Below are 16464 nucleotides of genomic sequence, written 5' to 3' on the forward strand. Positions count from 1 at the left end.
GAAAAACAGACCCTGACTTGAAGGGCCAAATGGAAATTTGTCATCCAGGTAAGCTTATGACTGTCGCCTTTTCCTCTAATGGCTGATATGTATGGTGTCCAGGAGGTGTGCTTGTTTAAACAGTCTGGATAAATGCACATATGCGGCATCTTCTGAATCTAAAGAAAACAGATTAAAAAACCCAAAAATGCATTGTAGTAACCGATGCTTGACCCCGCTACACTGCAATTGACACAGCTGACCGGCAGATGTGTGAAGTAAACAGTGAGCGGAGGTGGAAGGATACAAAATGGCGAAAGCTGCATCGTAAGTTAGTGCCTGACACAGAGGGTTTTTTTAGGGGAAATAAAGTGCTGTGTACGTTTTCGACTCAGCACAGGCGAGCCAACATATTTCTTGGCCCATTTTTTCATAAAACTCGTTAATTTACGCGGACAACATGTTCCCATCTAAAGTCGCTATGTGCCGGCTCTTTCAGAGCTTGTAATAACAACAGGATCAAATTACACGGAAATCACTGTAGGGTAATGCTACCACTATAGCCAAGCACCTCATACAACCCGACTTCAAAAATCCTGAAATATCCCTTTAAATTAGGCTTAAATTAGCCCACTGAGGTCAACAAAACCATGGTCCATTGTAAAGTTAAGTTGTGAAATCCATATTTCATATTCAACCTGAAAAAAATAACATTCATATCAAAGAAAAAATATCTTTTTTAATAATTTGTGTAGTAAATAGCCTTCTTAAAAATGTAAATCCCCTTTGTTAAAAAAGAAATAATTAAAAATGGTTAAAAAAAAAAAAGGCTTAATAATGGCCAAAAATTGTGAAAAAGGTGATGAAATTAGATTTTAAAAGTAACTGAAATGGGTTAGAAGTTGCAAAAATTAGACAAAGATGGCAAAAATGGGTTAAAGTGGCTACAATAGGCATAAATAGTGGCAAAAGGGAGTTACAAAGTGGCTGAAATGGCTTTAAATTGGAAAAAATTGGTGGAAATTTGGTGAAATTGGATGAAAAATAGTTAAAAATCTGGCAAAAAAGGTTAATTGAGAAAGACAAAATGGCACATATTGGCAGAAATTGGTTAAACTAGCAAAAATGGGCATGTAAAATGATGAAATGGGGTTAAAACGGGGAAAAATGGGCATCAAAAGTGGTATAAAGGGGTAAACAGTGGCAATAATGGGTCAACAGAGGTAACAATAGGCTAAAGTGGCAAGAATTGGTTTAGAAGTGGCAAAAAAGGCAGTTCAAAAGTGGTGGAAAGAGTTAATAATTGACAAAAATAGTTGTTAACTGGCAAAAAAAAAAGTGTTAAAATTGGTGGGAAAAAATAATGAAAAGGGGTTAAAATTTGACAAAATTGGTGTAAAGTGGCAACAGTGTAATTTTATAAATATTCTTAGTTTTTTAGGGCATCTGGAGACCCCCTCTCTGTGTCTTGCAACCCAAAGGGGGTCCCGACCCCAAGGTTGAGAACCACTGTTTTAGAGTATCTGTACTTTACTTGAGTACAACCGCCATGTACTTTTTCTACCTCTGGTTCAGAGTCACCAATTAACCTACTGAGCATGTCTTTGGTGATGAGAGGAAGCCAAAAAAATTTATTTGTTTATAAAATGTATATATGATACAGGAAGGGTCACTTTTTAAATTATTTTAGATATATCAATGTAGAAATTCAACAAATTGTAGCTTTAAACAAATACTTCATATATATTATGTAAATATTTATTTATTAAATTCAAATTTGTTTAACCAGGAAAACCTTGAGATAAGGAATCTCTTTACAAGAGCTGCCTGGCCAAGACAGGTAGAGCCCAATCTCAGAGTTAGAGACAGAATATAAAAACTATTACAGACACAAATCAGACAAATCCATGTCACAGAGAAATATGTCATCATTCAAAACATCTAAAACCAAATACATAATTCTTTAACACATTTAATTCACTTTTAAAAAGACTTGAAAAGACCAGGCCTTATAGACACAAAGTCTCATGCAGATTCCAGGCTGCAGGAACAGCATACCTGAAACTCATTTCAATATGAATTTTGGGAGCACAGAGCAAAAGTAAATTTTGTGACTGGGTCACAGAGAGAAGACTGTCGCTCAGCACCTAAAAATAAAGATATGCAAATACTTTGGGGCGATGGGGGTTGGTGTACATGTGGGGGATATCCCGTCAGGCCACCTGGGATACAAACGTGGCCCCGGTAAACACTGAGAGTTGTCCCCTTGCATAACCCTAACCCTAGGTTTGCAGGACAGAGCTTGGCTTGAAGAAGAGATTTCTTTCTATTTCCCATTTATCTGCTTGCAACAGCTGTTGGTGATTCGACAAACTGAACTGCAGCCTGGTTCAAGCTGCGACAGCTCAGTTCACACAGCTGCAACTGTCCCCTGTGACATTATGAAGCAGACTTGTTGCATTTAAAATCTTTGGTCTGAACTGGACTAAAGGCTCGTCACGCCTATGTCCTGGTGAAACTGGTAGTCAGTGTTTACTCTGCTTATTAAGGGCGACACTAATTCCTCTAAAAGATGAAACTGCTTTGGGAATAACTGAGGAGAAACTGACAACAGATGGAGTATCTCTGACCTCAAGCTTATGGCATAAATTGGTGTAAGCCCCCTGGGTATTCTGCTGAAGCATCCATAGACGGCTCCAAAGTCTGGATCCTCTATTTTGTTTTTGTTTTTTTTCGTTTTTTTTTTGACAAAAGCAGAATTGCAACCACAGCAGCTCCCTGTCACTGTCCTCCTTCACATGAGTTCTGTGCAGCTACAAGAGGGGCATGAAAAAGTGGAAATAAAAACTGAAGAATGGAGAGTAGTAGCTGTGGAAACAATACACTATCTCCTCCAGTTGCAGCAGACTGAAGTGACAGGCTTTCAGAACATTACAGAGTGGCCCAGTGCAAGCAGTTGCAAGTTTCAACTCTTCTTGTCAACATCTCTGGTCTGAACCAGGAACACAACCCTTATAGACATACAGCCTACAGTATATAAAGATAAATATACATATCTGATAACTTGCTTGTGACAGAAAATAGATACGTTAGCGTTTGACCACTTCTTACTTTACGGTATGATGATGTTAAATACTACAACTAGAAATGTATAAAAGTGTCCTGTAATGTCAGCATACCTTGTTGACACCTTTAAGCCTAAGCATTAAAGAAAAACACTTTAACTGTCCAATTTTATCATGAAAAACTATAGAATCATGGAGTTAGCCAGTAATGCTAATGCTAATGCTAGCAGTTTTCTGGCAGTAGTTTATAGCAGTGGTTCTCAACCTTGGGGTCAGGACCCCCTTGTAGGGGGTCCATTACATTTAGAAATGGGCATAATCGAAATAGCGCAATAAAAACCTGGTAATGGAAACACCTGAATTTCGAAAAAACTAAAATATCACTAAAAAGTTGTTACGCCTTCATGAGGAGGTTTTTCAGGCGTTTCAAAACACTTTTTCCGCATTTACAAGTCACGGGACGTGACCGATGGTGTCACATGACCAGTCACTACGAGACAACATGGCGCGATACACGTGGACAGAAGAAGAGACGAGACTTTTCTTAACATCATACTTAAACCCTTATACATGGCTTTGCCATACATACGGACTTTACCTCTGAACTATCATCCGTTGCCTCCGTCTTTTGTTCAAAATTATCAAGGCAACTGCCGTAGATGTAACCAAAACTGTACCAACAAGCAACAGGTTTTGAGCATCAAGCTTCCCTGCAGCGGATTCACACGAGATGAGATTTTACGAGGACTGCAAGGCCTGTGCCCAAAACTCCCTTCAATGGAAACGCATTCAAAGCGCAATTGTACTTAATCGAAATTTAAGAAATATCGCTTTTATTTTTTGAAAAACTGTAATGGAAACCCAGCTACTGACGGGGGGGGGGTCACCAGATGCTTTAAAAAAAAAAACTACTAATGTTATTTAAGTTACACTGCTGCCACTTTACACCAATTTCACCAAATGTTAACCCTTTCTCATCACTTTTCCACACCAATGTTAGCATATTTTTGCCACTTAAAACCCATTTGTGTCAATTTAAACCCTTATCACCATTTTTTTTCTGCCGGTTTTTGTCATTTCTAAACCAATTCTTGCCGCTTTCTGCCTATTTTTGCCTCTGTTGACCGATTACTGCCACTATTAACCACTTTTTACACCCCTTTTTGCCCATTTTAACCACAGTTATCCTATTTCTGCCAGTTTATATCATTTTTTATCCCTTTCCACCTAATTTCCACCCATTTTTTTGCACTTTAAAGCACTTTTTTAACACTTTGTGTAAGTTTAAGCAAATTTGATGGATTTTTTTTGCCACCTTAATCTAATTTTTGCCACTTTTAACCCATTCATTTTCTTTAAAAATCCAATTTCAACACCTTTTCCACCATTTTTTGCCATTATTAACTAATTAAAGCAAATTTTCACCCATATTGAATATGTTTTTAACAAAACTTATTTTCATTTTAAGAAGACTACTTACTACACAAATGATACATACAGTGCTTGACAAATTTATTAGACCACCTATCATATTTGTCTCAAAGACCATCCAGCATCATGAAGTGCTTTAATGCGGACTCTTTCATTTTCAGTGAGCTCTCCACGTTTTACCATTTTGAACAGGAATGAGGAATTTCAAACTGAATTCACCCAAATTTAAGCCGGCTCACTGGGCTTCTCTGAGAAGTCAGAAATGAATCAAGCATAACATTCAACCACTAAAACTCATTATTCTGTTCAGGAATGCAAGTAAATAACTATACTTTAACATATTAATCAAGAAATATTAATGTGCTTTACTATTTTTTTCAGGGTTTTTTTGTAAATCAGTAATTTTTAAAATTCATGGATTACAATAGTAATTATATTTTAGAAATAAAAATATCATTTGGGTTGAAGAGCTTCTACATATTGGTGTATTAACCATTGCAGAACCATAAAAATGATTTTGATTATATATATATATATATATATTTATTTATTTTATTTTTTTTATGATATCGTTGGTGCCTGTAGTTGAGTGGTTAAGGTGCGCACCATTTACGGGCAGCCCGGGTTCAAATCTGGCCTATGGCACCATTTAAAGGGTGGCTCTCCCCACTCTCTTCCCTGTTTCTGTGTCTATCCACTTTACTGATCTCCATGGGCCCCCAGTTTGGCTGGGTCCCAGAAACCTCCCCCTTTGTCCCCCCTTATGGACAGTCTGTCTGCACATGACTATTCTTGAATGTGCATGGCTGTGTTCAACCACCTTCAGGTACAGTGGGGGTCCCTGGTCTCTGGCGCCTTTATTTTGGGGGTCACAGGCCAAAAAGGCTGAGAACCACTGGTTTATAGTCTACTAAAAATTCCATCCATCCATACATCCATCCATGCATACATCCATCCATCTTCTTCTGCTTATCTGAGGTCAGGTCACAGTGGAAGTAGGCAAACTAAGTCAGCCCAGATGTCCCTCTCCCCAACAACATTTTCCAGTTCCTCCTCAGGGATTCCAAGGCTGATGACATCACCAGCCCACATTTTTGCCCTGCCCACATTAAACACAGCCAGGAAAGAGGTGAAAAACTTTTTAACAGCCTAAATACATAATTCAGTCACATGTAGTTCTCAGTGTTTTCACATGTTTACAGAAACCATATTCCAACATATCTAGAGTGTTAAGACACATTTTGGATTTGAATTCACAGGCCATGGCATTAAAAATATGTCAATTCACAACATAGAAAGCATCAGTACAACATCAACAACATCTAAACCTCCCATCTGGATCTTGGCATCACCAATGGCCCTTTGGGAATACGACTCATCTGCCAAAAATGTGCACTTCTTTCCATATGGTTGCGCTGCATCTTTGCCTCTTTGTGGCTGATGTGTTACTGCTTGGGTTCTTCATCATGATCCATACTGTTACAAATCAAGATCTCATTTTATATGTATGAGGGGGCTGTTTTTGTTTCATGTGCTGATTTCACTGAAAGTGTGTGGGTGTAACTGTGGCACCCACATGTTGCAGCCATTTGGCCAACTTCAAATGTGTAAGTACAACCACCTACGAATGTTTTAATACTTCTGTAGATCTGGATGAGTCCTGAGCAACATTGACATGAGGTTACTCACATCAGAGACAGTATAACACCTGTATACCATGTGACTTTACAACACGCTGGCAAATAACAGGACTCTGGCCACTCTGTTTCCTGCACTTTGCCTGTTTTTCAATGGAAACTTCTTGAAAAGGTCACCATCATGTACTCCAATTCATTCAACTCCTTCGGCAGATCCAACATAGACTGACTACTCATGCATCCAAAAACATGGTTCTTGCTTTGGCTCTAGCTATTGCTGATATGGTTGTCTTGTTTACTTCGCTGTTCTGTTGGGTCGGTCTTCTTCCTGGTGTGTACACAATCATACCTTCTCACTGAAATCTGAGCAATTCTTCCTTCAACCTTTGTTTACCTACCGCAGCCTTGGCATCTACCAAAGAATGCATATCGGTGACAAGAGCATTCACTTCACCCCCAATTCACACACACAATCAATATTATTTATTGAAGGAGTGAGTATTTCTCTTGGCATTTTAATATCATTGCATTTGCAGGAAACAAAGTTGTTAAGGTGTATGACTCGGCTGTACCACTGAGGACTCCAGACAAGACAGAAGGAATTCATCATTAGATTAGACCAGTGTTACTCAACCCTGCTCAACCAAAGAGCCTATTTAAAAAAAAAATACATTTGCAAGAGCCTCAATTTAAGTGGTGAAAAGCAGCAATTAAAATAAGTTAAAGGTGGAAAAAGGTGGAAAACAATGGGAGAAAAGTGGCAATAATAGATGGGAAGTGACCAAATAATGAGTTAAAAGTGGCAAAAAATGAGTGAAAAATGACTAAAATGGGCAAAAGGTGAGAAAAACAGGCAAGAAATGGCATTTAATTGCTAAAGGCAGCTTAAATAGGCGAGAAGTGGAAAAAGGGGCAAACACTGGGAGAAAAGTGGCATAAAAGGGCAGAAAGTGGCAAAAATGGGTGAAAGTTGGCAAAAAATGCTCCAGAAGTTGCAAAAACATGGACAAAAATGAGTAAAAAGTGACTAATATGGGTAAAAATAAAAAAAGGTGGGAAAAATGGGAAAAGAAGGATAAAAGTGTTACAAAGGGGAGGAAAGTGGCAAAAAAAAGTGGTAAAAATGGGCTTACAGCGGCAAACACTGGGAGAAAAGTGGCAAAAAAGACAAAAAGAAAGGAGGAAAAAATTGCAAAAAAGTTGGATAAAAGTGTCAAAATGGGCTTAAAAGCAGTAAAAATGGAATTAAAGTAGCAAAAAATTGCATATAAGGGCAATGGAAATATGGTCTTATTTGCGTTTCGACTCGTGGTCTTCTTCAGACCACGAGTTGAAACGCGTCGGTGTGCCTTGCCTAAATAAAACTACCTAAAAGGACATTTTTGAGTGCTGACAGCTCTTCTAGTTAGTCTTTTTTGTTGTGCACCTTGAGGAGTTTATTGTTTGGAGGGTGCTCCTTTTTTCGCTTTCTCAAAAAATAGAGATTGACAATTAAAGCCTACTGTGTAAGTGTGGGAAACAAACTGATTAATGTTACTTGCAATGGGTAATATCTGAGGTAAAAAATTCCCTTTTTAAGGTTTTCTGGGGGAATAATGTTTCAAAAGAGCCACATGTGGCTCCAGAGCCACATGTTGAGTATCACTGGATTGGACCAAACAGATTGGGGGCTTCTGAGAAAACATTCAGGGCTTAAGGCCAAGAAGCCCCCCTCTGCTCTGCAGGTGACATTCACCTTGCTGTCTTAAGATCATTTCTGGCTTCTCTGTATGCTTCAGGTCATTGTCTTACTGGAAAATAAATCTTCACCCAAACCGTAGTTCTCTTGCAGACTAAACAAGATTGTCCTCCAGAATTTTCAAATATTTTGCCGCATTCATTTCACCCTCTACCTTTACAAGCCTTCTGGCTGCCGAGAAGCATCCCCACAGTGTGATGCTGCCACCACCGTGCTTCACAGTGGGGATGGTGTGTTTGTGGTGATGTGCTGTGTTTGGTGTCTTGTCTGATGGCCAAAAGTGCCATTTTGGTCTCATCAGACCAATAAATCTGTTCTGAAAACTGACCATGGAGTCTCCCAGATGCCTTTTGGCAAAGACTCCCATAAAGCTTTGACTGGTGAAGAACCCAGCCAGCAGATGGCAGAGTCTCTCCCATCTCAGCTGCTGAAGCTTGTAACCCCTTCAGGGTGGTCATAGGTGTTTTGGTGGACTCTCACTAGTCTCCTTTTTGCATGGTATCAGAGTTTGTGAGGACAGCCTGATCTAGGCAGATTTACACGTCTTGTATTCCTCCCCTTTCTTGATTCAATTGAATTCTGGGGGATGTTCAGTGCCTTGGAAAGGTTTCTGTATCCAACCCCCAACATACTTTCAACAACCTTTCCTCTGATTTGCTTGGTGTGTTATTTTGTCTTCATGGATAATGGTAGCCAGTAATAGTGATTAACCAGTGACTGGACTTTCCAGACACAGGTGTCTTTATTCTGCAATTACAGGAGACACATTCACTGCACTAAGGTGATCCCCTATTTACTAATCACAAGACAAAATTGAAAACTATTAAAAATGCAATCTCAAATGCAATCTCTAGATAATGTGTATATTTACGTGAGATCAAGTCTTAATGGTCTGTGTAGACCACTGAGAATGAGATCAAATGAGACGGTCTGGTCTACAGAGAATTTAATATTTGCATAGTCAGCTGTTCCTGCCCTATCCTTTTGTTTTAAGTGGTGCTTGCATTACTGTCAGTCCTAGTTCACAAAATGGTGGGTATAGGTTTTATATGAGACCTTGTTCAGGTCAGTTGGACCATTCTGACACAAAATGGTTATCACAGAGGAATGATGGGAAAATTTTCTCATGTCAAGGACATCACTGCTGTCCGAGTTTAAGCTTCTCCACCCAAACAGTGAAGGACAGGCTCCTGTTAACATGGCAGTCTCTTTTTTTGAGTAATAGTCTGTTTTTGCATTGTCATGTAGACCAGGGGTTCTCAACCTTGGGGTCGGGACCCCCTTCCGCGTTGCAAGACACCGAGAGGGGGTCTCTAAATGCCCTAAAAAACTAGGAATATTTATAAAATGACAGTTTCCACTTTACACCAATTTTGTCAAATTTTAACCCCTTTTCATCATTTTTTTTCCTACCAATTTTAACACACTTTTTGCTAGTTAACAACTTTTTTGTCAGTTTTAAACTCTTTCCACCATTTTTGTTCTGCTTGTTTTGCCACTTCTAAACCAATTCTTACCACTTAAGCTTATTGTTACCTCTGTTGACCCATTATTGCCACTGTTAACCCCTTTATACCACTTTTGATGCCCATTTTCCCCGTTTTAACCCCATTTCATCATTTTACATGCCCATTTTTGCTAGTTTAACCAATTTCTGCCATTATGTGCCATTTTTTCTTTCTCAGTTAACCTTTTTGCCAGATTTGTAACCATTTTCATCCAATTTCACCAAATTTCCACCCATTTTTTCCAATTTAAAGCCATTTCAGCCACTTTTAACTCCCTTTTGCCACTATTTATGCCTATTGTTGCCACAACACATTTTTTTTCAATTTTTGTCCAATTTTTGCCACTTCTAACCCATTTCAGCTACTTTTAAAATCCAATTTCACCACCTTTTCCACCATTTTTGGCCATTATTAACCCACTGTAGCAATTTTGAAACCATTTTTAATTATTTCTTTTTTAACAAAGGGGATTTACATTTTTAAGAAGGCTTTTTACTACACAAATGATTAAAAAAGGATATTTTTTCTTCGATAAGAATGTTTATTTTTTCAGGTTGAATATGAAATATGGATTTCACAGCTTAACTTTACAATAGACCATGGTTTAGTTGACCTTTTGTTGGGGCCCCCCTGTTTGGCAAGGCCCCAGAAAGCTCTCCCATTTATCCCCTTTATGGACGGCCTTGTTTGAACACGACTACTCCTAATTGTATATGGCTGTGTTCAACCACCTTCAGGTACAGTGGGGGTCCCTGGTCTCTGGCACCTTTATTTTGGGGGGTCGTGGGCTGAAAAGTTTGAGAACCACTGATGTAGACAAAGATGCTTTTAGGAATGTGACCATTACTATGCCATGACCTTTTGTTTAAAGATAATCCTAAGTTTTATTTCTATCTGTATTGCTAGTTTTCCAACTGAGTTAAAACCTGTTACTGCATTTAAAAATGTCATCCTCAGCCATCTGAAAGTCTGCCATTTTGTTTGAATTGGTGCACCATAAATCTTGGGATATTCTGGGCCACAAAGGATGCAGCAGATGGATCCTTTGTTGGCTGGAGAAAAGAAGAATAAATTTGCCGGCCGTGTTTGAAGGAGCCTTTGAAACGGGATGGCCTTTGACACGCTGCTTGAGCAATTGGGCTCAAATGTGCCCTCCGAAGGATGCAGACCTGAACTCACTCACTGCTACAGGCTTCAGATAAATTGGTTTAACTAGATGGGAAATTAAATTCAACCCAAGTGTATAAAGTGGCAAAAAGGAGAATAAGCTGATATGAGTTTATGATTATGCAGCAAACCCCTCTCTTGTTTCCATATTAAACCAAACTTTTGAAGCACCAATAGCTCTGCAGCTGAGTATGCACCTTCATAATCCAGCTTAATGAGACAGTGATGCAGAGGTTTGGGCCTAAAATAAAGTAATGCTTGACCAGTGAACTCTCAACAAGCATCCATAGTAGATCTACTTAAGTTAGATGGAAACAGGAGCTGGGTTCAGGGCAGTTTTCTCCCTTTAGTTGAGGTCTCAGTCTTGATGAACCACATGGTGGAAGGCTAACATCTTTTATCCCTATAGGGTGATAGCCCAGGCCAGAGGAATTTTTGTGTTATCAGGTCCATCTGTACACTTGCAGATCCATATAGGCCATTCTTGTGAAAGACTTTCTTCAAAATTTGCACAAATGTCAAGTTTGGGGGACAAAGAACAAAGGCCACTGGGCCTCATTGTCACTCCCTGTGAAGATGGTATCTGAAGAATTCTTTGAGGGATTTTCTTCGGACTTTGAAGAGATGTCTTCTCTGCCTCAAGGATGGCTAATTTGATTTTTATAGGTCCTTGGTAAAAGCCCATTTATGCTCAACATTAAATACAAATCCAAATATGGACGGGGCCTTCTGTGCATGCTCCAAGTTCATTTCATCCGTATTTCTGCACGTTTCCATAAAGCTTATGGATACGGGCCAAACGGCGCAGTACCACCGGAAACCGTGGGGGCAGTGTTGCTGTCACTACCCACTAGTGAGACACCAAGAAGAAATAACAAGAAGAACTTTTTGAGGAAAAGTTGTGTGAGGCCTCCTACAACACTGCCTCCATTTTTGTCTTTTATGCAAGAGGAACATTATCAATACCTCCTCCACAGTCGCCATGTTTGTTTATGAGTTTGTTGTTGTCATAAACTTTTGACTCTGGGCTGCTCCCCTGGTAGATATATTGGTTAACATCCATGCCAACGTAAAGAACACATGGAAGTATGTGAGCATCGTTTGAAAAGGACGTATACATTTTCGTACGTAAAGGCAGTATAAATGGGCCTTAACAAGTGAAGGCCATTGGCCTCATGGTCATTCCTTGCTAGTAAACATGACATCTCAAGAAGGTTGCAAGGGATTTACCCCAGACTTTGCAGAAATGTCCATTCTGAGTCAAAGATGAACTCGTTAGACTTTGGGGACATAAGGTCAAGGTCACTGTGGACTCAAATATCCAAGAATGCATTGAGGAAGTCCTGCCCATGGACTTGAGGGTGAACTGATTCAACTCTAAGTTGTTTCAGCCTTACACTTTGAGAGGCTGCAGTGACCACATTGTTGCTTTTCCAGAGACAGACATTATTTATTCATGTGAGCGTTGGGGACACCTTGGATGCTGCCATCAAATCTATGTCTGTGGACAGTGAGAGCTTGGAAGTTGGCACTTGGACACTTGGCAGTGTAATCCATCTAAGGCTAAATGTGTGGCTGAGATCAACCACAGACTTGGACTCACACATGGGGCGATGGGTTCGCTGGGCAAGATGTTGTGGTGTACCCTGTATCTGAGAATGTGGACGAAAGAAAGTCTTTAAAGGGGACATATTATGCAAAAATCCCTTTTTCAGGCTTTTATAACAAAAATATGTGCCCCTGGCCTATCCACAATCCCTTCAAGTACCAGAAAAATCCACCCCCTCTCTTTCTCCACCTTTCAGAAAATGTGTGCTGAAACAAGCCATTCTCAGATTTTCCCGTCATGATGTCATGTGGGGAGTTAGCCTGCCCCCAGGTTCGGTCAGCCCCCCCTGCTGCCAGACATGGAAATAGTAGCTGCACTTCTATGGTCACTTGGTTCACTTTTCCAGGGCTTGATCCTGGTGGGCTGGTCTAGACACCGGTGGCAGATGTGTGAATCATGGAGGGGTCAGCTAAGCAGATACCTGGAGAGAGGCCTGGACAATGGCCACCGGGAGGTCAGAACAGAACAAGGTTGATGCAGTGAAGTGCTGAACCGGCATATGCTCCCATACCTGACCTTCAAAGAACAGAAAGACGTCTCACACACTGCAGGGCTCCAAAAAAACCTGTTATTTATTGCACCGACATGATGTTTTGAGCAGAGTTGCTCTTCATCAGAGGGTCTGGTGTTTGGTGTTTCGAGCAACTCTGCTTGAAACACCAAACGAGCAACTCTGCTTGAAACATCACGTTGGTGCAATAATAACTTTTTTTTTTTTTTTTTTGCAGCCCTGCAGTTCGCGAGACATCTTTCTGTTCCTTGTTAGTCTCTTTTTCGGCTCAGCACCTGCCCACCTAGGTTTGGATGTGCGTATAGACTTTTTTCCATACCTGACCTTACCTGTGCATACAGGTTCATCTCAAGAAATTAGACTAACATGAAAAAGTCAGTTTGAGCAGCAGAGCTGAGTATGTGGGTTCAGCCATGAAAAATTTACCATATCTTCTCTGCCAATGCCAAACAGCTGATTCTGCCATTGACTCTTGTTTGGTGTTTGGTGGATTGGATGAATGAAGGCTGAAGAAACAAGACATATCAACAATTTAACAATTTATTCATTTAACAAACAAGAGCCACAACAACCAGGCCCCTCCTCCTCATGCTGGTCACCAGCCTGGTCACACACTGCTGTGGAATGGCATTCCATCCTTCAACCAGCATTTGTTACAAGTCAGCCAGTGTGGTTGTGTTGGTCACTCTGGCACGAACAGCACGCCCAAGCTGATCCAACAAGTGTTGAATGGGGTTGAGGTCAGGGCTGCTGGCAGGCCATTCCATCCCACACACTCCCAAATTCTGCCTCATGACAAGCCTGATTGTAAGCATCTTGGGGTACCAGAAGCTTGTCACAAGAGTCAACAGCAACAGCAGAATAAGATGTTTGGCATTGGTGGAGAAAATTTGGCATTTTTTTTCATGGGTGCATCCCACATACTCAGCTCTGCTGCTCATCCCACAAATGCATGTTCCTTACAAATGTGGCATCATTTAACAGAGAAATAAATAGGCTTTATAAAGGTATAACATTCATTGACAAGAAGCATTGTTAAAACAAATAACCTACCAAACTCAAATGCCCTTACTTTCTGAGCCAAGTTTATTTTGACGTAATTGGAGGTTTCTATTTTCATGAGCTGTAAGCTGTTATCATCAAGATTAAAACAAAAAGTTTAAGTATTTTGTTTTGTTAACTTTAGACTGATAGTTTAACTTAATAAATTAAAATACTGGGGGGAAAAAAATAACAATAACTTAATTTTCAATAATGTGCCTGTACAAGACTCAACTGTTTCTCATAGCTTTAGATCAGAAGTTTTCAAAGTGTGGGAGAGAGAGCCTCCCCTTAGAGAAAGTAATTTATTCTGTGGACCCCCACCCATATTAAAGATGTAAAAATGCAAACAACTATAATTTCATACTTTTATGTCTCTTGAAACATTTTTACTATAAAATCTTTATATTTTTCTTTTTGCCAGTGCTACCTGATTATTATGCTCTAATTTAGTGGCAACTATGAATTTGAATCTATGCAGTTGATGCAGGATTGCACAACTGAGGGCATTCTCTATCTTCAGACTTGCCAGGTACTCACTTTTGATCATTGTTGGTGCCGAAAACCTTCACCAGCAGAGGCTGGTTTAGTGTTTACAGCGCTTAATGTCTCTGTTACCTCCAGTGACCAAAATTCCTTTTACTTCCTGTAAAAAGATCCCCAGCTTTGGCCTCTAGGCTTTGTCCTTGTGTCTCTATATGACCCCAGGGTTTGCACCACCGTAAGCTACAAGAGTACCTGGATGCATCCGAGGACCTCCACTTCACACCAGAAGTTGGAAAATCGGCGCCGTATCTCGTCTTCTAATATTGGAAGTCACTTGAACTGAACCTCTTTTTCGTTGTTTTCTCCGTGTGTCGCCACCGTGTTAATAGAGGCAAGTCCACCAAGTAAGGAAAAACAAGTAGACAAAAAAATTTGACTGGCTGGCTGGATGTTGGCATTGCTGCCATGCTGCCAGAGCCAAGTCGCTACTTTACAGTAGACAAGGATTGTGTAAGTTTTCAGAATAAAAAGCTCAAACGACTAGATTGCATAAATTTTATTGAATCATTTATAACAAATGGTCATGTTAAAACAATAACTGACTGTGAAACATAAAGGCAGAATCCGCTTTCTTGTATTTTCTCAGTTAAATGAAAAGATCTACTCCATGATTTAAACTAAGATAATTCTAAATATAATACAGTTTCATATATGTTTAGATATTTTCTATTTTGAATTATATACGTATATTTATATATTAGTCTGATCGTTTGAGCTTTTTATTCAGATAACTTGCACAATAGGCCTTTTTTGCGTTTATGCGAAGTACTTCTGGTTCAGCGTTTATTGTGCCGGACCACTTCTGCCAAAATGGACCATCTGCACAAAGAATGATTAATGACGTATTTAGATATACTTATACTTATATTTCACTATCAGTTATTATTTTAATATGGATCATTTATTAAACGATTCATTAAAGTCCATGTAATCCAGTTGTTTGAGCTTTTTATTCTAAAAACATGCACAGTCTTTGTCTACTGTATTGAATGATGTAGCGACATGCCTCTGGCACGATGGCGGCGACGTCAGCATCCTGCCAACCAATCTCCCGTCGCATATTATGTCTGTGCAAAGTGATACTTGAATTTGGATAAAAAATCAATTTAGTAAAAGTAATGTTACATAATCGCTGTGCTTGTTAGTCTGAAAAGTCACATATTTTTTGTCTAATTTTATTTCCTTATGTGAAGAACTTGCCTGTATTAAAGGGATACTTCAACATTTTGGCAAATTCGCCCATTGTCATAATTCCTATAGTCCTATAGTCACCATGCTATGAAATAATAACGTATAATTATGCAACATTACGACACATGAAGCAAATACTCTGAACTATTTCTTGAGTGAACCACTGGGCGGAGTGACACAGTACAGCAGCCATGTTTGGAGTGTAGTTCCGGCTTAGCATTTAACTTTAAAACATCTCTGTCTCATACTGTTTCATAATTATTTCATAGCATGGTGAATGTACAGGTCACGACTTGTCCACGAGAGCATTTAGGAGTTGTTGGATTGTGTATTTGATGAGTTTGGTGAGGGAAAGCAAAAAATACCGTCTGCTTCCATAGCGTTAGCTGTGCAGCTGGTATATCGGTCCCCCCAGATCTAAAAACAGCTTGCACCGACAACTAAAGGAAACAAACCTATTACTAAGACTATAGGAATTATGGTAATGGGCCAATTTACCAAAATGTTGAAGTATCCCTTTAATATGGCGACGAAGAAAACAATGAAGAAGACATTCAGTTCAAGTGACTTCCAGTATTAGAAGACGAGATATGGCGGCTCGTCCGACTTCCAGTGTGAAGTGGAGGTTCTCTGATGCAGCCAGGTCCCTCTCGTATGCTATCATTAGCTTGTACATTTTTGCAAATTAAACACTGTGGCTGTTGAGCGTTATCAGGAACAATGCAAAAAAAATCCAAATTTTAACAGCTGACTCCAGTCAAGTCTCTACATTAACTATAAATTGGTCCACTTAGCTCCATGCACAACGGAAGCTAGCAAAGCAAGTCCTCTCCTTTTTTCTGGTTAATTGTTCCACGACGCCCCCAAAGTCCTGAAGCGCCCCAGGGGAGGCCTGCCTCACACTTTGAAAACCACTGCTGTAGATTGTAAGCAACATTGTGGAAAGAGCGTCGGCAGCATGTGCCCTAATGTTTGAAAAATGCAGAGAAAGTGCCCTTCTAGATTCCCATATGGTACTCAAAAGATAAAGCACCTAACAGT

Source organism: Cheilinus undulatus, linkage group 3 (assembly GCF_018320785.1).
Source record: "Cheilinus undulatus linkage group 3, ASM1832078v1, whole genome shotgun sequence".
Lineage (NCBI taxonomy): Eukaryota > Metazoa > Chordata > Actinopteri > Labriformes > Labridae > Cheilinus > Cheilinus undulatus.